Here is a 20291-nt window from a genome sequence, read left to right as displayed (position 1 = left end):
CTTTCAACTTCAACTGTATACTGTAGGAGAACCAGTTTCTTTGTTAATAACCGCTCAACACAGAATAGCCGCATGTGCACACTTCCTTTGAAATCATTTGGAGAAAATATCCTTTCTATTTTATTAAGTTATGTTCAATTGTATTCTTCATGCTATATAATTATAAAAAATAATGCCACGGGATTCTAAACAAATCTTCAAGAATCATTCATTTATAATCCAAAAATGGATGTAGCAACTAAGGATTTCCCCTTTAACAGGCCTTGACCTTAATACAGCAGAACTATGTGGTCATTTGACGATCCATGTGATTTATTAACCTGTCCCAAATAAATGTATTCTGTGAATGTATTCTGTGAATGTCCCGAAAAATTGTTTCCTTGTCCCTCATTGGGCATTTTACATGTGGTCACCCTAATTCCACCGGTGGAAAAAAATCTCACTTCATATTTTCAATTGAAACTGCAAATGTGATTTTCACATGTGAATGTTTTTCACGTGGAGTTTTCTTACACGTGAACCCAAGAATGTGAAATGTCAGAATAATAGTAGAGAGAATGATTTATTTAATCTTTTATTTCTTTCATCACATTCCCAGTGGGTCAGAAGGCCTCAGGCGCTTAGTTCAATTCTCAAACCCCATCAGAACCCAAAATATACGTCTGTTTTACACTGTTTGTAAACAAAGTAAATGTAAACATCCTAACAACATGGTTAAAACTGTAATTTTGATATCATGTAATGGTCAGTCCTTGCAACCATAGCCCTCTCCTGTACTCGCTGTTCACTCATGACTGCGTGGCCTTGCACGCTTCCAACTCAATCATCATGTTTGCAGACGACACTACAGTGGTAGGCCTGATTACCAACAACGATGAGACAGCCTACAGGGAGGAGGTGAGGGCCCTCGGAGTGTGGTGTCAGGAAAATAACCTCTCACTCAACTTCAGGAAACATCAGAGGGAGCACCCCCCCAGTAGTGGAGAAGGTGTAAAGTTTTAAGTTCCTCGGCGTACACATCACGGACAAACTGAAAAGGTCCACCCACACCGACAGCGTGGTGAAGAAGGCGCAATAGCGGCTCTTCAACCTCAGGAGGCTGAAGAAATTTGGCTTGTCATCTACAACACTCTCAAACTTTTACAGATGCACAATCGAGAGCATCCTGCTGGGATGTATCGTCGCCTGGTACAACAATTGCACCGCCCTCAACCGCAAGGCTCTCCAGAGGATAGTGTGGTCTGCACAACGCATCACCGGGGGGAAACTACCTGCCCTCCAAAACACCTACAGCACCTGATGTCACAGGAAGGCCAAAAAGATCATCAAGGACAACAACCACCCGAGCCACTGCCTGTTCACCCCGCTATCATCCAGAAGGCGAGGTCAGTACAGGTGCATCAAAGCTGGGACCGAGAGACTGAAAAACAGCTTCTGTCTAAATCAAATCAAATTTATTTATAAAGCCCTTCTTACATCAGCTGATATCTCAAAGTGCTGTACAGAAACCCAGCCTAAAACCCCAAACAGCAAGCAATGCAGGTGTAGAAGCACGGTGGCTAGGAAAAACTCCCTACAAAGGCCAGAACCTAGGAAGAAACCTAGAGAGGAACCAGGCTATGAGGGGTGGCCAGTCCTCTTCTGGCTGTGCCGGGTGGAGATTATAACAGAACATGGCCAAGATGTTCAAATGTTCATAGATGACCAACAGGGTCAAATAATAATAATTACAGTGGTTGTCGAGGGTGCAACAGATCAGCACCTCAGGAGTAAATGTCAGTTGGCTTTTCATAGCCGATCATTGAGAGTATCTCTAGAGAGTTGAAAACAGCAGGTCTGGGACAGATATCACGTCCGGTGAACAGGTCAAGGTTCCATAGCCGCAGTCAGAACAGTTGAAACTGGAGCAGCAGCACGGCCAGGTGGACTGCAAGGAGTCATCAGGCCAGGTAATCCTGAGGCATGGTCCTAGGGCTCAGGTCCGAGAGAGAGAGAGAGAGAGAGAGAGAGAGAGAGAGAGAGAGAGAGAGAGAGAGAGAGAAAAAAAATACTTAAATTCACACAGGACACCGGATAAGACAGGAGAAATCCTCCAGATATAACAGACTGACCCTAGCCCCCCGACACTGCAGCATAAATACTGGAGGCTGAGACAGGAGGGGTCGAGAGACACTGTGGCCCCATCCGACGATACCCCCGGACAGGGCCAAACAGGCAGGATATAACCCCACCCACTTTGCCAAAGCACAGCCCCCACACCACTAGAGGGATAACTTCAACCACCAACTTACCATCCTGAGACAAGGCTGAGTATAGCCCACAATGATCTCCGCTACGGCACAACCCAAGGGGGGCGCCAACCCAGACAGGAAGATCATATCAGTGACTCAACCCACTCAAGTGACGCACCCCTCCTAGGGACGGCATGGAAGAGCACCAGTAAGCCAGTGTCTTCAATGAAGACTTAAAGGTTGAGACCGAGTCTGTGTCTCTCACATGGGTAGGCAGACCATTCCATAAAAATGGAGGAGCTCTATAGGAGAAAGCCCTGCCTCCAGCTGTTTGCTTAGAAATTTTAGGGACAATAATGAGGCCTGCGTCTTGTGACCGTAGCATATGTGTAGGTACTGTGAGGGAAAAAAGTATTTGATCCCCTGCTGATTTTGTACGTTTTCCCACTGACAAAGAAATTATCAGTCTATAATTTGAATGGTAGGTTTATTTGAACAGTGAGAGACAGAATAACAAAAAAAATCCAGAAAAACGCATGTCAAAAATGTTATAAAATGATTTGCATTTTAATGAGGGAAATAAGTATTTAACCCTCTGCAAAACATGACTTACTACTTGGTGGCAAAACCCTTGTTGGCAATCACAGAGGTCAGACATTTCTTGTAGTTGGCCACCAGGTTTGCACACATCTCAGGAGGGATTTTGTCCCACTCCTCTTTGCAGATCTTCTCCAAGTCATTAAGGTTTCGAGGCTGACGTTTGGCAACTCGAACCTTCAGCTCCCTCCACAGATTTTCTATGGGATTAAGGTCTGGAGACTGGCTAGGCCACTCCAGGACCTTAATGTGCTTCTTCTTGAGCCACTCCTTTGTTGGCTTGGCCGTGTGTTTTGGGTCATTGTCATTCTGGAATACCCATCCACGACCCATTTTCAATGCCCTGGCTAAGGAGGTTCTCACCCAAGATTTGACGGTACATGGCCCCGTCCATCGTCCCTTTGATGCGGTGAAGTTGTCCTGTCCCCTTAGCAGAAAAACACCCCCAAAGCATAATGTTTCCACCTCCATGTTTGACGGTGGGGATGGTGTTCTTGGGGTCATAGGCAGCATTCCTCCTCCTCCAAACACGGCGAGTTGAGTTGATGCCAAAGAGCTCCATTTTGGTCTCATCCGACCACAACACTTTCACCCAGTTGTCCTCTGAATCATTCAGATGTTCATTGGCAAACTTCAGACGGGCATGTATATGTGCTTTCTTGAGCAGGGGGACCTTGAGGGCGCTGCAGGATTTCAGTCCTTCACGGCGTAGTGTGTTACCAATTGTTTTCTTGGTGACTATGGTCCCAGCTGCTTTGAGATCATTGACAAGATCCTCCCGTGTAGTTCTGGGCTGATTCCTCACCTTTCTCATGATCATTGCAACTCCACGAGGTGTGATCTTGCATAGAGCCCCAGGCCGAGGGAGATTGACAGTTCTTTTGTGTTTCTTCCATTTGCGAATAATTGCACCAACTGTTGTCACCTTATCACCAAGCTGCTTGGCGATGGTCTTATAGCCCATTCCAGCCTTGTGTAGGTCTACAATCTTGTCCCTGACATCCTTGGAGAGCTCTTTGGTCTTGGCCATGGTGGAGAGTTTGGAATCTGATTGATTGATTGCTTCTGTGGACAGGTATCTTTTTTACAGGTAACAAGCTGCGGTTAGGAGCACTCCCTTTAATTAAGAGTGTGCTCCTAATCTCAGCTCGTTACCTGTATAAAAGACACCTGGGAGTTGGAAATCTTTCTGATTGAGAGGGGGTCAAATACTTATTTCCCTCATTAAAATGAAAATCAATTTATAACATTTTTGACATGCGTTTTTCTGGATTTTTTTGTTGTTATTCTGTCTCTCACTGTTCAAATAAACCTACCATTAAAATTATAGACTGATCATTTCTTTGTCAGTGGGCAAATGTACAAAATCAGCAGGGGATCAAATACTTTTTTCCCTCACTGTATGTATGGCAGGACCAAATCGGAAAGATAAGTAGGAGCAAGCCCATGTAATGCTTTTTAGGTTAGCAGTAAAACCTTGAAATCAGCCCTAGCCTTAACAGGAAGCCAGTGTAGAGAGGCTAGCACTGGAGTAATATGATCAAATCTTTGGGTTCTAGTCAAGATTCTAGCAGCCGTGCTTAGCACTAACTGAAGGTTATTTAGTGCTTTATCCGGGTAGCCGGAAAGTAGAGCATTGCAGTGGTCTAACCTAGAAGTGACAAAAGCATGGATACATTTTTCAGCATAATTTTTGGACAGAAATGTTCCGATTTTTACAATGTTACGTAGATGGAAAAAATCTGTCCTTGAAACAGTCTTGATATGTTCGTCAAAAGAGAGATCAGGGTCCAGAGTAACGCCGAGGTCCTTCACAGTTTTATTTGAGACGACTGTACAACCATCAAGATTAATTGTCAGATTTAACAGAAGATCTCTTTGTTTCTTGGGACCTAGAACAAGCATCTCTGTTTTGTCCGAGTTTAAAAGTAGAACATTTGCAGCCATCCACTTACTTATGTCTGAAACACAGGCTTCCAGCGAGGGCAATTTTGGGGCTTCACCATGTTTCATCGAAATGTACAGCTGTGTGTCATCCGCATAGCAGTGAAAGTTAACATTATGTTTCCGAATGACATCACCAAGAGGTAAAATATATAGTGAAAACGGAACCTTGAGGAACACCAAAATTTACAGTTGATTTGTCAGTGGACAAACATCCACAGATTTAACAGGATGTCATCCAATTTGTAAGTCGCTTTGGATAAGAGCGTCTGCTAAATGACTTAAATGTAAATGTAAATTTAACATCCACAGAGACAAACTGATATCTTTCCAACAGATAAGATCTAAACCAGGCCAGAACTTGTCCGTGTAGACCAATTTGGGTTTCCAATCTCTCCAAAAGAATGTGGTGATCGATGGTATCAAAAGCAGCACTAAGGTCTAGGAGCACGAGGACAAATGCAGAGCCTCGGTCTGACACCATTAAAACGTAATTTACCACCTTCACAAGTGCAGTCTCAGTGCTATGATGGGGTCTAAAACCAGACTGAAGCGTTTCGTATACATTGTCTTCAGGAAGGCAGTGAGTTGCCGCGCAACAGCTTTTTCATTTTTTTTTGAGAGGAATGGGAGATTCGATATAGGCCGATAGTTTTTTATATTTTCTGGGTCAAGGTTTGGCTTTTTCAAGAGAGGCTTCATTACTGCCACTTTTAGTGAGTTTGGTACACATCCAGTGCATAGAGAGCCGTTTATTATGTTCAACATAGGAGGGCCAAGCACAGGAAGCAGCTCTTTCAGTAATTTAGTTGGAATAGGGTCCAGTATTCTGCTTGAAGGTTTAGAGACCATGCTTATTTTCATCGTCTCAAGAGATATAGTACTAAAGCACTTGAGTGTCTCCCTTGATCCTAGGTCCTGGGAGAGTTGTGCAGATTCAGGACAACTGAGCTTTGGAGGAAAACGCAGATTTAAAGAGGAGTCCGTAATTTGCTTTCTAACTGAGCCACTTCCCTGTGGCTCAGTTGGTAGAGCATGGTGTGTGCAACGCCAGGGTTGTGGGTTCGATTCCCACGGGGGGCCAGTACAAAAAATTTAAAAAATTAAATGTATGTATTAACTACTGTAAGTCGCTCTGGATAAGAGCATCTGCTAAATGACTAAAATGTAAATGTAATCATCATGATCTTTTCCTCAAAGAAGTTCATGAATTTATCACTGCTGAAGTGAAAGCCATCCGCTTTTGGGGAATGCTGCTTTTTAGTTAGCTTTGCGACAGTATCAAAAATAAATGTTGGATTGTTCTTATTTTCCTCAATTAAGTTGGAAAAATCGGATGATCGAGTATCAGTGAGGGCTCTTCGATACTGCACGGTACTGTCTTTCCAAGCTAGTCGGAAGACGTCCAGTTTGGTGTGACGCTATTTCCGTTCCAATTTTCTGGAAGCTTGCTTCAGAGCTCGGGTATTTTCTGTATACCAGGGAGCTAGTTTCTTATGACAAATGTTTTTTGTTTTTAGGGGTGCGACTGCATCTAGGGTATTGCGCAAGGTTAAATTGAGGTCCTCAGTTAGGTGGTTAACTGATTTTTGTACTCTGACGTCCTTGGGTAGGCGGAGGAAGTCTGGAAGGGCATCTAGGAATCTTTGGGTTGTCCGAGAATTTATAGCACGACATTTGATGATCCTTGGTTGGGGTCTGAGCAGATAATTTTTTGCGATTGCAAACGTAATAAAATGGTGGTCCGATAGTCCAGGATTATGAGGAAAAACACAACATTTATTCCACGGGACAAAACTAGGTCCAGAGTATGACTGTGGCAGTGAGTAGGTCCGGAGACATGTTGGACAAAACCCACTGAGTCGATGATGGCTCCGAAAGCCTTTTGGAGTGGGTCTGTGGACTTTTCCATGTGAATATTAAAGTCACCAAAAATGTGGATATTATCTGCCATGACTACAAGGTCCGATAGGAATTCAGGGAACTCAGTGAGGAACGCTGTATATGGCCCAGGAGGCCTGTAAACAGTAGCTATAAAAAGTGATTGAGTAGGCTGCATAGATTTCATGACTAGAAGCTCAAAAGACGAAAACGTCATTTTTTTAATAAATTGAAATTTGCTATTATAAATGTTAGCAACACCTCCGCATTTGCGGGATGCACGGGGGACATGGTCACTAGTGTAACCAGGAGGTGAGGCCTCATTTAACACAGTAAATTCATCAGGCTTAAGCCATGTTTCAGTCAGGCCAATCACATCAAGATTATGATCAGTGATTAGTTCATTGACTATAACTGCCTTGGAAGTGAGGGATCTAACATTAAAGTAGCCTTATTCTGAGATGTGAAGTATCACAATCTCTTTCAATAAATGGCAGGAATGGAGGTCTTTATTCCAGTGAGATTGCTAAGGCGAACACCGCCATGTTAAGTTTTGCCCAACCTAGGTCGAGGCACAGCCACAGTCTCAATGTCGCCACTTAAATCTCAAGGTCATCAGACTGTTAAACAGCCATCACTAACATAGAGAGGCTGCTGCCAACATACAGACTCAAATCTCTGGCCACTTAAATAAACAGACTTAATAAAGGTATCACTAGTCACTTTAAATAACGCCACTTTAATAATGTTTACATATCCTACATTACTCATCTCATGTACATACTGTATTCTACACCATCTACTGCATCTGCCTATGCCATCGCTCATCCATATATTTATATGTACATATTCTTATTCATCCCTTTACATTTGTGTGTATAAGGTAGTTGTTGTGAATTTGTAAGATTACTTGTTAGATTTTACTGCATAGTCGGAACTAGAAGCACAAGCATTTCGCTACACTCGCATTAACATCTGCTAACCATGTGTATGTGACCAATAAAATTTGATTTGATTTGATTTAGTCTATGAATTTGAGAGTGGTTGCATTTCTCCAGCCACATCCTTCAGCTTTTCACTGAAACTGTGGTGGGGAGTACACTTTGTTAATGTTCTAATTAAGGATTGCCACTATAAATACCTTCAGTAGAGTAATAGTGTTATTATATGATGCAATCCTCTAGACTGAGTTACATTTGTGCCATTAATATCAAGCAAAACTTCTGAAGTCGAGAACAAAATTCTTAGTATTGGAAACAAAAATAATGAACTTGAAAGCGAAACTTAAACCCAAAAGTATTGATAGCTTGTGATTTCTTCATGTGTCTTTTTGTAACGGGACACACACAGACACACACACACACACACACGAGAAGTGTGGTGCACTGAGGACACATACACACAATCACACAAACAATCACTTCCAAAATAAATGAAAGTGTACACCCAGCAGTCACTCTCTAAACCAATGGTTGTGTACAAGAACACACTTGTTAATTTCCCCTTAAGGCTGTTGCGGTTACCGCCACACTGGCAGTCATGAGTTATGACTGGAGTACAATTACATGTGACCATTGAGTCACAGTAATCTCCTTTAATCCACTCTGAACATACATTGGTAGTACCCAACTCCCTAACAATCATCAGGTCGCTAATGGCCTAGTACTCAGGACTCTATTTTATTTAACTAGGCAAGTTAGTTAAGAACAAATTCTTATTAAAATGACGGCCTACCCCGGCCAAACCCTAACCTGGATGACACTGTGCCAATCACAGTGCACCGCCCTATGGGACTCCCAATCACAGCCAGTTGTGATTCAGCCTGGAATTGAACCAGGGTCTGTAGTGACACCTCTACCACTGAGATGCAGTGCCTTAGACCGCTGCGCCACTCGGGAGCCACATCAAACACTTTTCAAACATCAAACCCTTAGCATGCACGCTGACTTTGGTCGCCAGTTGTATGGTGTTTCCTCTGACGCATTGGTGCCGCTGGCTTCTGGGTTAAGTGAGCAGTGTGTCAAGAAGCAGTCCGGCTTGGCAGGGTCGTGTTTTGGAGGACGCATGGCTTTCGACCTTCGCCTCTCCTAAGTCCACACGGGAGTTGCAGCGATGGGACTACCAATTGGCTATCACGGAAAAGGGGTAAAAAGTATAACAAAAAAGATTGAGGGGCTGTCAACAGTTTAATGACATATGTTTTATGGAGAAAACATGTTACTATCGATGTTGCCGAACAGATTTCACTTGGTTTCCCAAATTATGCACTGGGTAGCTGCAGGAACAGGGTTGGAGAGCCCATGGCATACAGAGTTTGGGCGGAATATCACCTGTGGCGCAGCGAGAGGCTGCATGCTCCTCAAACAGTGGTTGATGTGTGGAGTAACATAACCGGAGTAGCCTTCCTAGCGTGTGTGAGAGAAATGAACAGGCAGGAATGTGGCTTCCATCAGTTATTCGAGAGCATACAGATTTTTTCCCACTGCCCCTGTTCCTGCCCATTAGATAATGGGCCATTCTAAATCAAAACGAATTTGACATATTAGCAAAGACACAATTAAATTGAGGATAGTCTGATGAGTGAAACAATCACTTGAGAATAGTCTGATAATCACTTGATGAGAGAAGAGTGTGTGCAGCCTGAGACAAGGAACAACTTGCAACTTTTTAATCTCATCAATAGCCTATAGTTGCATCATGCAGCACATGTTCTGATTTCTAAAACATTCTGAGATTTGCTAAAGTTGCCAAATAACTGTAAATCTACGTATAGGACCTGTTTCAAATGATCACTTTTATGCTCAACATAGCCACTTCATATGCAAACGTACTCACTCTGGAATGGGAAAAATGTTATTTATATTTTATTACATTTTGGGTGTTTTAGCTAACTTTTGTACACGTGGTGTTCCAAGTCAAAAATGACCGGTCATTAGAAATGAATGGGTGAGACTACAATTAGTGTATACAATTGAGTTCACGCACATTCATCAAATGGACACACTTCCTCTCCCAGACCTCCACATGCATGTGTGTTTGAGCACACACACATTTACATTTTAGTCATTTAGCAGATGCTCTTATCCAGAGCGACTTACAGTAGTGAATGCATACATTTCATACATGTTTTCTCTGTGCTGGCCCTCCATGGGAATCGAACCCACAACCCTGGCATAGCAAACACCATGCTCTACCAACTGAGCTACAGGGAAGGCTAAATAGTGGTTATGATGATTCAATAAAAACGTCCTCTGTCTTTCAAACAATAATTCAATCTCAGAGCCACCAATGCTTTTAAAACATGTTAGTGATACATTTTTAGGCATGCACATGTCAGGGGAGGTTACAAAATAATTCCAAGACACTGAAAATCCCTTTGAGTATGGTAAGGAGATAATTGTTTCATTGAAAAATACAAGAATGCACATTTTAAGACTAAAGACACACCAGAATGGCATTCCAAGAGGTGTTGAGGGTCCCTGAGTGGTCCAGTGTCACTCAGGGTTGACATAAATCTGATCGATAAGACTTTAAATACTGATGTTGATTAATGATCCCCAACAAAATTGACTGACCTTGAGCAATTCTGTCAAAAACAATGGATATATTTTGCTCCAAGAGTTGTGCAAAGTTGGTGGAATCTTTTTCAACACGATTCACAACTGTAATTGCTGCAAAAGGTGCTTCAAACAAGTATTAACTCTGGGGTGTGAAGACATATGCAATTCAGACATCTTCGTTTTCTATTTTTAATTAATTAATTAAAATGCGAATTTGACTTTGAAATATGTCAAGTCAAACTTTGTCACATGTGCCGAATACAACCTTAGCGTGAAATGCTTACTTACAAGCCCTTAACCAACAGTGCAGTTCAAGAAAGAGTTAAGAAAATATTTATCAACTAAAGTAAAAAATAATAAAAAGTAACAATACAATAATGAGGCTCTATACAGGGGGTACCGGTACTGAGTCAATATGCGGGGGATACAGGTTGGTCGAGATACTTTGTACATGTAGGTTGGGGTGACGTGACTATGCATAGATAATAAACAGCGAGTAGCAGCAGTGTGTGGGAGGGGGGAGGTGTTAATGTAAATAGTCCAGTGGCCATTTGATTAATTGTTCAGCTGTCTTATGGCTTGGGGGTAGAAGCTGTTAACTTCTATGGGCTAGGTGGGACGCTAGCGTCCCACCTGCGGGACACACTATTCAACAGCCAGTGAAATAGCATGGCGCGAAATACAAAACAGCAAAAATCTCATAATTTCATTTTCTCAAACAATCAACTATTTTACACCATTTTAAAGATAAACTTCTCGTTAATCCAACCACATTGTCCGATTTCAATAAGGCTTTACCGTGAAAGCATAAAATTAGATTATGTTAGGACATAAACTTCACAAGAAAAACCACACAGCCATTTCCCAAGCAAGGACATGCATCACAAAAACCAAAAATACAGCTAAAATATTCACTAACCTTTGATGATCTTCATCAGATGGCACTCATAGGACTTCATGTTACACAATACATGTATGTTTTGCTCGATAAAGTTCATATTTATATCCAAAAACCCCATTTTACATTGGAGTGATGTTCAGAAAAAATGTTGCCTCCAAAACTGCCGGTGAATCAGCACAACAATTTACAAAAATACTCATAAACGTTGATAAAATATTAAACTGTTATTCAAAGAATTATAGATAAACATCTCCTTATTGCAACCGCTGTGACAGATTTCAAAAAAGCTTCACGGGGAAAGCACACTTTGCAATAATCTGAGTACTTCGCTCAGAAAAATACATCATTCAATACAGATACCCGCCATTTTGGAGTCATCTAAAATCATAAATAGCATTATAAATATTCACTTACCTTTGATGATCTTCATCAGAAGGCACTTCCAGGAATCCCAGGTCCACAATAAATGTTGTTTTGTTCAATAAAGTCCATAATTTATGTCCAAATACCTCCTTGTTGTTTGCGCGTTCAGTAAGCTACTCCAAATGTAGGTAGCGCGCCGAAAATTTCACGACAAAAAGTCAAAAAAAGTTCTATCTATGTTCGTAGAAACATGTCAAACGTTGTATAGCATCAATCTTTAGGGCCTTTTTAACATAAAACTTAATAATATTTCCAACTAGACAATTCCAATGTCTTGAAAAATGTTATGGAACACACACACACACACACACACACACACACACACACACACACACACACACACACACACACACACACACACACACCTCACTCCCCTTCTTGGCTTCCATGGCAACCCCCACGAGAACCCTTCCCCAATAGAATATTTCCCCCACTGGAACCACACCTCACAAACAAACAATCGCAACATTGTTTCAATAATATATAGAACTTTTCTCGCAGCTCTGGTATATGAAGCTTTTTTGAGGTCTTGCTCACAATTCATTCTGTGGCACCAATGACCAAACGATATACTGTATGTGAGGCTCTTGATCATATCTTTGACCATGGTGATTGCCTACGGAGCTGTGAAGGGAACGGCACCTCCGTACCTTCAGGCTCTGATCAGGCCCTACACCCAAACAAGGGCACTGCGTTCATCCACCACTGGCCTGCTGGCCCCCCTACCTCTGAGGAAGCACAGTTCCCGCTCAGCCCAGTCAAAACTGTTCGCTGCTCTGGCACCCCAATGGTGGAACAAGCTCCCTCACGACGCCAGGACAGCGGAGTCAATCACCACCTTCCGGAGACACCTGAAACCCCACCTCTTCAAGGAATACCTGGGATAGGATAAAGTAATCCTTCTAACCCCCCCCTTAAAAGATTTAGATGCACTATTGTAAAGTGGTTGTTCCACTGGATATCATAAGGTGAATGCACCAATTTGTAAGTCGCTCTGGATAAGAGCGTCTGCTAAATGTCTAAAATGTAAATGTAAAATGTAAAATGTAAAAAAATGTCACAGGTCAGGTTTTCTCCCTTGAGTGTACTACTTGAGGTTGCCACTGGAGAGCACCCTTGAGTTACTTCTAGTATTCAGGTGACCCTGACTAGGCTTATTGGGATCACCTGCTGGATGACTATTTAAGTTCCTCTGTGGACTGGGCCAGTTGCTCAGGTCTCCAGTTTTGTTCAGTGTTCTCGTGTGGCCTTGCGTTGTTGTTTTTCTATGAAGACCTTAGGTGAACATTCTGGATTTACCCTTACCTCTGCCTACTGTGTTTCTCTGCGCCTGGGTCCGAGTTCGTACTAGCATTAATGTCACACAAAACATGTAATGTTCACAAGAACTTAAGTTGATTAATAGATCTAACACAACTTTAGGTGATAATATATGTATTATTATGGATTTATAATCAGCTATAATGGGTCATTGTCATTTTGGACAGGGAACACAGAATTAATTAACATGAAACGAACACAACAGGAGGGTTAAGGCTTCTCACAGCTCATGCTGCTGCAGAGTACCGAAGGCTCCTTTGTAATTTTGTAATAGTCACTTCAATTAAAGAAGGAGAAAATTAAGGAGACATGTAATGTCTTTATTTTGAGACATACTGGAGTGGGAATTATGTTGGCAAAGGGAAAATGTAAATGTAAGTTTTCATAACTGTGACCTTAATTGCCTACCGTCTGTAAGCTGTTAGTGTCTTAACGACCGTTCCACAGGCGCATGTTCATTAATTGTTTGTGGTTCATTGAATAAGCATGGGAAACAGTGTTAAAACCCTTTACAGTGAAGATCTGTGAAGCTATTTGGATTATCTTTGAAAGACAGGGTCCTGAAAAAGGAACGTTTCTTTTTTTGCTGAGTTTATTTCTTTGGATGCCACTGTAGCTGTAGTGTTTAGAGACTCTACAGGTATAGTAGAAGCCTACATATAAAACTACTCAATAAAGTTTCCTTAGAAAGATCAATGGATCCTCTTTTCAGTGGATAAAAGCTTCTTCCTTCTCTTCAATGAATCAGCTTTTATCCTATCTGATTATTCTCTGCCGTCTAGATATAGGAATCATCCCAAATGGCACGCTATCCCTATAAAGTGCACTACTTTTGACCAGAACCCATAGGTCATGCACTAAATAGGGAATAGAGTGCCATGTGGGACTCAAACATAGAAGTAATACATCAAAGTGTTCGTGGTTATCTTATTCCTTTTCAATCCACTAATGCTTCACCCCCAAAAATACAATAACAGTGGCAGCGGATTTAATACTGTAAATTGCTATCTAACTTCACTAGCTTGATTTGGGAAATATTCTTTGGGTTAGATCTTCACTCAGAGTACGTGTCTTGAGGGGAACATACATGGAACCGGATTATATCAATCACATTTTAATCTGTAGTGCCAATCACAGACACGCACGCACGCAACAAACACCTGGGTTCAAATACTATTTGAAACCCTTCAAATACTTTAAGCGTTTGCTTTAGCCTACTTAAAGTGCAGAAGGTGCAGTTTGCACTTTTGTGACTATTCTATTGGTTCCATTGTGGCAGGCAATCTCAAAACCCAGCTAATGTTTTTATAATGATTTCAGAAGTATTTAACCCAGTTTGGCATGCATGCACACACGCATGTACGCACACACACGCACGGGCACACAGACACACAGTATCATATTTCAGTGTCAAAGGTAATTATATTCATCTCTAACCAAAGCGCATGAGGCAAACTTGTGGGATGTCAGGAAGTTGCGAACTCTACTGAATTTTTGATTGGTTGGGTTTCCTCCATTATCTGTCTACTTTAACAGGTCGATGGTCTCTGTCCCTCCATACATCCTCACTGAAACAAAGTCGTGTTCATTAGGCACCAAACTGAAGAAAACAGACTGAAATAGGGAGGAACTACCTAGACTCGTCCAATAAGAAAAGCTCCTTTTTGTTTTCCATTGTGTGTCCTAATGAAATTGACCCTAATTACCTGTCAGTCCACTTCAGAAATATGACAATAAATGTGCATTGAGAAAGTATTCAGACCCGTTGACTTTTTCCACATTTTGTTACGTTACAGCCTTATTCTAATCTCATCAATCTACACACAATACCCCATAATGACAAAGTGAAAACAGGTTTTTTGAAATTTTTGCAAATGTATTAAATGGAAAAAACAGACACTTTATTTACGTAAGTATTCAGACCCTTTGCGTTGGAATCGAAATTGGGCTCAGGTGCATCCTGCTTCCATTGATCATCCTTGAGATGTTTCTACAAATTGATTGGATTCCACCTGTCATAAATTCAATTGATTGTACATGATTTGGAAAGGCACACACCTGTCTAAATAACGTCCACAGTTGACAGTGCATTTAAGAGCCATGAGGTCGAGGGATTGTCCTTGGAGCTCAGAGACAGGATTGTGTCGAGGCACAGATCTGGGGAAGGGTACTGAAAAATGTCTGCAGCATTTAAAGTCCCCAAGAACACATTGGCCTCCATTATTCTTAAATGGAAGAAGTTTGGAACCACAAAGGCTCTTCCAAGAGCCGTTCGCCTGGCTAAACTGAGCAATCGGGGGAGAAGGGTCTTGGTCAGGGAGGTGACTAAGAACCCGATGGTCACTCTGACAGAGCTCTAAAGTTCCTCTGTGGAGATGGTAGAACCTTCCAGAAGGACAACCATCTCTGCAGCACTCCACCAATCAGGCCTTTATGGTAGAGTGGCCAGACGGAAGCCACTCCTCAGTAAAAGGCACATGACAGCCCCCTTGGAGTTTGCCAAAAGGCACCTGAAGACTCTCAGATCATGAGAAACAAGATTCTCTGGTTTGATTAAATAATGATTGAACTCTTTGGCCTGAATGCCAAGCGTCATGTCTGGAGGAAACCTAGCACCATCCCTACGGTGAAGCATGGTGGCAGCATCATGCTGTGGTGATGTTTTTCAGCGGCACTTTTTGCGAGACTAGTCAGGATCGAGGGAAAGATGAACGGAGCAAAGTACAGAGAGATCCTTGATGAAAACCTGCTCCAGAGCGCTCAGGCCATCAGACTGGGGTGAAGGTTCACCTTCCAACAGGACATCAATCCTAAGCACACAGCCAAGACAATGCAATTGTGGCTTCGGGACAAGTCTCTGAATGTCCTTGAGTGGCCCAGCCAGATCCCAAACTTGAACCCGATCAAACATCTCTGGAGAGACCTGAACATAGCTGTGCAGCGACGCTCCCCATCCAACCTGACTGAGCTTAAGAGAATTTGCAGAGAAGAATGGGAGAAACTCCCCAAATACAGGTGTGCCAAGCTTGTAGCTTCATACCCAAGAAAACGTGAGGCTGTAATCACTGCCAAAGGTGTTTCAACAATGTACTGAGTAAAGGGTCTGAATAATTATATAAATGTGATATTTCATTATTTTATTTTTTAAATTTGCAAAAAATCTCAAAACTTGTTTTTGCTTTGTCATTATGGGGTATTGTGTGTAGATTGATGAAGGGAAAAAAACTATTTCATCAATTTTAGAATAAGGCTGTAATGTAACAAAATGTAGAAAAAGTCAAGGGGTCTGAATTCTTTCCAATGCACTGTACCTCTGCTTTTCTACCTGCCTCCCAGAGGCTACCACATGGCCTGTGGGGTTTGAATCGCCTGACAAGTGGGGCGAGGGAATATTAAATGACATGGTTTTGCATGGAGAGAGATGAAGGGCAATATAACATTGACAAAGCCAATGATTATAGATTTCATATAGAAACTGACAAGGCCCATTGAGAGTGACACAGAGCCTTCAATCCTTAAAACAAGGTATTAGTTGGTTTTATATTTTTAATTATCTTTGATCAATAATGCAGGGCAAATGCATGCCGGTTTGGCCAAATGATAATCATGATGTTTTGGATATTCTTTAAAATCTGTAGAAAAGTCCTTGGAGGGAAGGGTGTTTGGCATACATTTGAAATCTGTATTCAAAATAATTTGAGAAATAATTCATTTAAGTTAGAAACTTTGTGACATTTTGGCCTAACTCAGGACGCCATCTGTAATATGAGGGTGAGTATTGGAAAGAGTCAAATTAAAATGTTTCTACCAGAAGAAATATGAGAAGCATATGCATAACCATGGTAGCAACTGAAAGGGATCACTTTGGAGATTATGGAGAAATTATTAAACCAAAGGTGAGGACACAACAGTTCACCTGACACAAGACTGAATCCAAACATTTGTCATGACTTTGCCCTGTTGGGTGAGGGTCATAAAACCACCTTTCTCTCTTTTCCCCCCCACCGGTTTATGACCTCCCCATAAATACCGAAACTCTCTCTCTCCACTCTATATAATGGACTTTCGAAAATCCTTTGTTACCACAGAGAGAGACTTTGCAATACAGTAAAATAAAAAGGTTAGGGAATGGAATAATATTTCTATAATCCAATCAGTTCAAAGTGTCCGTTGGTACTTAAAGAATATGATGTCAGATCAGTTGTTGTTTGGGACATTATATCTGATGATAGGACAACATAAATTATATCTTGGAAAGTCTACACATTCTAGTTCAGATTCACATGGAATTGTTGTGCAATTGAAATGTTTAAATATTAAACTATTTGTAAAAAGATTAAATGTAATGTTAGCCTTCTAAATGAGAGAATTGTTTTCATAAGTAATTTTATGCTGACTCAGCTGACCCAAGTGAACAGACATTGGTTGGAGAGGGATGACCCAATTCACATCAGACTAAGCAAACCCCAGCATGAGCTGTGGTTGTGAATGGTTAAGACCCCTACAAACGATAAGACTAGAAAACCATCCCACGTGGAGTATTGGCTACACAGCTGGAAATGGTTAAACTATGAGACTCTCGATTCACTACAGAATAAGTAAGAAATTCTAGACGACACAAATTACTAGAGTGTAGCTAGAAATTACGTAAACCTAGGATGAGAATACCGACAACCGTCGAAGCATCTATTCCATGAGAACATCTGAAGTATCCATTCTAACCGCCTACAACCACGAAAGACTTTGTGACTTCAATTAAAGTTAACCAGAGACTCTGATGAACCCTACAGGACGATCGAGGATTCCAACAGAGAAAACAACAACAAGATAAGGGCGTAAATATAAATTGTAATTTCTTTTCGAATGAGTGGCCGTTCATGGGAAAAGGATTAGCATTTCAATTAATATAATTATAGACTGTGTGTAGTGAATCCATGTTGTCTTTCCCGCTCTTTCTCAGTCCACACCCCCTTCCCTTTGTCTACCAAGCCATCATATCGGCTTAGCTCACTAGTGACTTTTCTATCATTGTTAGTAACCAATATCTACTGTTTGTTTCTGATGCATTTCTGTGATTATTTATTTAGTTAGTAAATACATAATTAAACCAATTTGTATGTTGCTGATTCATTATTGAAACTAGGGTTTGTGCCGATAACAAAGACTTTTACGACGTTCAGATGAGACTGATAGAAGGTAACAATTAATAATCATTAATGGAAGACTGTAATTAATTAGAGTTATATTCTGGAAATTATAACTCTGTAACTCTAAACATTTTCCCGTGGTGCCCAAACTTCCTAGTTAATTAATGTTTACGGGATTAATCACGTAACAATTAAACCTAGAGAACTGATTTGATTTAAATACGTCTTCACATTTAATGATAGTCCAGACATGACACATTACACTGTTGGTTTAATGTGCATTTTACATTTACTGTACTTTTTGCAGCATCTGTCAATAACGAAATCTGAATATACTCTGGATACATTCAGTAATATAATAAGAATTCATGGAAATCTAGGGTACGTGCAACATAAGACAAAAAAAGACAAGGGTTTGAATTAGAGATCTAACTGGTGTCTCCAAGAGACCACACACCTCTCCAAAGTGTGCACATTTCTTAAGTCATTTCATTATTATGTGATTTTTTTTGCTCGCCTAGCTGTGCCATTGAGGAACTGAAGCAAGCATTCTTGTAGTTTTTTGTTTGGAACACAGCCCTGCATCCCCACCATCACACAATTACTGATGTTTACGCAATCCAAAAACAGCCCACTATAAATCGCAATCTGGGTCAGGTGGGCAACATTTGAAAGCTTATTCTATTGCTGACATGACTAGCTATACAATACGATCTTACAGCGATAGCCTTTCACAAGGCACTTCAGAGATAACAAGTTTGGTGCCCACAGAATGGAGTCATGAGTGCATTCAAGTGCATGTTCCATGGCAAATTTTCTCCACAATACGACAAATATAGGCTCATTCTGTTCAGAACAACACAGGGTATATAATGCCATGTCATCCTTGTAACTGTACATCAAACATAGTGATCATAAACATTGACACTGTAAATTACATGAATTTTATAATACGGAAATGTGAAGTGCACATTCCTCTCACTCAGACAAAACATTTGCCAAAGTAGCCCAATTAGCTGTGAGGATGGGGGCATCTTCTTGTTGCAGTTGCTGCTCAAGGTTAGAACAGCTGTCAGTTGAATAGTATACAGAGCTGTAAAGTGGAGACCCTGGGCTCCGACGTCATGTACTGTATAGAATGTTACTGTACAGCCACTACGTTCCAATTTAGGCACTTATAAGTGACCAAATCTGCCATTTGCAGCATTTACTGTGAATTTGGTCTCTGCGAACACGGGAACATTGGCTTTAAAACGTACATTGCTGACAAAGTTTGATCGGATTGAATCCCGGACCTTTATATGAATTTAATTTGGGGAAGACGCAAAACATCATAATTATATTATGGGCAGTCTGGCGTGGAATGCCTCTGCAATGTTGTTGATATTGTATCAGCTATGCTCTCAATCACACAGTAACCATGGCACATAGTAACCAACTTTTTCATAAAGCACCCCAATGGTGGAACAAGCTCCCTCACGACGCCAGGACAGCGGAGTCAATCACCACCTTCCGGAGACACCTGAAACCCCACCTCTTTAAGGAATACCTAGGATAGGATAAAGTAATCCTTCTAACCCCCCCCTTAAAAGATTTAGATGCACTATTGTAAAGTGGTTGTTCCACTGGATATCATAAGGTGAATGCACCAATTTGTAAGTCGCTCTGGATAAGAGCGTCTGCTAAATGACTTAAATGTAAATGTAATGTAAATGTAAATAAAGCATTTCAGAGTAGGAGTGCTAATCTAGAATCAGGTCCCCCTATGTCCATGTAATCTAATTCATCATGATCGAAAATACATAACTGATCCTAGATCAGCATTCTTGCTCCGAAACACTGATGAGTCCAGGAATAAGAGTTCAGCACTACAGTTCAGTAGAAACTGAAGATTCTTGGATAACCATTGAAACACACTGACAAGAAAGAACCTCCCTTGATACCCTCCCTTGAAACTTCCATTATGTCCCAAAGGAGTTGGTAAGGAAACTTAAAAGTCAATGTTCCAAGTCCTGTTTCGCCCAAAGTGCTGTGGTTTGTTTGATTTTATGACCATGATGAGTGGAGGACAGTGGAACCCTCCTCTTCCACAGTAGGGCTTATTTCACAAGATCTCGCTCTTTTTTCCTCCTCTCTCTGTCACTGTCTCTCTCTGACTGCATCCATTTGATGAGCCTTTCAGAGTCAATAACTGCTACCTAATTACACAGGGTAGAGAATGTCAACTCCACAATACTTAAACACTGCAATGCTTAAGCTCTCCTGAACGCTGCCTGTCTACAACAGT

At 41.3% G+C, this 20291-nt stretch overlaps 1 protein-coding gene across 5 annotated transcripts in view; it reads right to left on the bottom strand.

Moving 5' to 3' along the window:
- The window catches only part of LOC106575132 (zinc finger protein 385B), a 164507-nt gene that overhangs the window by 10556 nt on the left and 133660 nt on the right, over positions 1–20291 (bottom strand). The window lies entirely within an intron of this gene.

Source organism: Salmo salar, chromosome ssa17 (genome assembly GCF_905237065.1).
Source record: "Salmo salar chromosome ssa17, Ssal_v3.1, whole genome shotgun sequence".
Lineage (NCBI taxonomy): Eukaryota > Metazoa > Chordata > Actinopteri > Salmoniformes > Salmonidae > Salmo > Salmo salar.
The sequence above is the reverse complement of the archived record's forward strand: the minus strand, read 5'-3'. Positions and strand labels throughout refer to the sequence as shown.